Consider the following 2,341-nt stretch of genomic DNA (forward strand, 5'->3'; position numbering starts at 1 on the left):
AGCGTTGCAACGTGCTCACTCCGCTAACTATTATGATGTATTGGAAATCGAAACGACTGCCTCCTCAGCGGAGATCAAAAGGGCTTACAAGCGACTGGCTTTGATTCACCACCCAGATAAGCATGCAGATTCACCCGGAAATGTGAAAACTCAAGAGGAAGAGCTATTTAAAAAAATTAACACTGCATATGCAACACTTTCGGATCCTACAAAACGACGAGTATACGATAGGGATAATGGAAATTGGCATTGATATTTTCAGTTTAATCATTGTTATTTCAATGTATTTTTCGAAGATTTATTTTGTTCTATTGAAACTACCTGCAAACAACTCCTGCTCTATTCAGTAAAATAAAAAAAAAAATCTTGTCACGTCAAAGGATTGTTTTTTTTTCGAGATGAAATTAGCAACAAATAGTCACCAAAATGAATATGCGCTACCTAAAACCCAGCTATATCGTATTGGTTAGCGTGCTAGCGTTGTATTGGTTCGAATCGCATAGTGGTCGAAAATCTTTTCTCTTCAAAATGTCATTGGTTTGATCAATGGGAGTGTGAATTGAGAGACTACGACCCATGTGGAGGCCTGTGGATTATATCCCGTGTATTATATACAGAAGATGAGTACAATTAATGCACGTAAGATGGGGCGCCTAGCGCTAGGTTGTTGTCCCATATCGGTGAATACATCGGTATATCAGTATCAGAAGCATGTCCCCATCGGAAAAACTCAAGAGAAAATGGCTCAATGGAATGGATGCGGAGCGTGCCAAATGTTGTATGTGATGATGTGGCCCACTAGTGACGTGGTGGAGCCCGACCCTGACTGGATTACAGGCACAGGGCACATCACAACGAATGGGCCCTCCACAATCGACGAATGGTGTGCAAAGAATCCACCCAAGCGGGCGTCTCGCAATAGGCTGAAAAAACAGCCTGAGCGACGAGTATAATACTACCCGTACTTTCCATAAATCCATAAAAAAAATATGCGCTACCTGCCATACGTTTGAACTTTCTAGATACATCTTTGGCATAACACATTGCGAAATTATTTTCGTAGTTTTTTTTCTCGTAAATTGCACGAAAGTTTGTGTACGAATGTTTATAATTCGTAATATCTACGAACGTTTTCAAGTTTGCGAAAAATTTCGTGGTTTTGAGTCAGGAAGATTCGTGTATTTGACGAGATTTCTACGCATTTCTTCGTAGCAAAATCCATCCATACATCCATATACGAAAATAATTTCGCAGTGTACACTGCATAGTGATTACATACGTTCGATTTATGTGGACCCCGCTTATTACAAATCGCATGATATAGAGAATTTGTATTGTGAGCAATACAGGGCTGAGTGAATGATTCGATGATGAGCGATGCGTTATTAAAATCTCATTGGCTCCCAGCGCAGTCAAAGACCACGGTCAAACACTTAGATAAAATAGGCCCCTGGATAGAAACATTCCAGAATTCAAGCAAGCGATATCGTTTCCAATTTAAGTGAATTCGGTTTTCAATTAAACGATTTAATGTCGCATGCCGTAAATGCGTAATATGAATCTTAATTCATAAAATCTTTGAATTATGTGAATATTTGGATTTTTACTTCCTTCTATTGATCTACGCTTCGTTCAATATACCGATAAAAGTAGCTATTATTATCTCGTCTCTTTATTAGCAAAGCGACATTGTCACAGCTAAAATAAAACAAAATTAACATTTCCAACGAAATACGTGGGATACGTAATTTTCATACATTTTTGTGTATCAAGTACGGCTGAGCTAATCGGGGCTTCCGATCTAAGGGCTAACCACGGTTTTAAAAATAACCAATAATGACCGACTTTAACATTTTTTATCATTTAAAGAAATAAATTCCGATATGATCACATTTTGGTCGATTTTGTCCGATTTTTGCAGTAATTTTTTCGCTTTAACGAATGCATACTGTTCTAGAAGCGGGTTTTGGTGCATCCGCAGGATCGTTTAGAACTGCTCCCGATTCTGGAAGTGGGTTTTGGTGGATCTTCAGGATGGACCAGACTGGGTTCGACAATGCCCTGGTCCATCCTGAGGATCCACTTCCAGAACCGGGAGCAGTACTAAACGATCCTGAGGATCCACCAAAACCCACTTCCAGAATTTTTGAATCGGTAATGACGTCAGCACATTAAACGTTTATAGTCGATATTAAACGATAAAAATCAATATATACAGATTTTTTCAATTTTTTATGGATGTCATTAAAATTGGGCGATAAAAACAGATTTTGTCAATAAAAAATCCGTGGTTAGCCCCTAGCTTCCTATCTGCTGTTAACTATGGCAAATCAACACAAGT

Source organism: Sitodiplosis mosellana, unplaced genomic scaffold (genome assembly GCF_009176505.1).
Source record: "Sitodiplosis mosellana isolate CC-2019 unplaced genomic scaffold, AAFC_SMos_1.0 Smas_scaffold_5563, whole genome shotgun sequence".
NCBI lineage: Eukaryota > Metazoa > Arthropoda > Insecta > Diptera > Cecidomyiidae > Sitodiplosis > Sitodiplosis mosellana.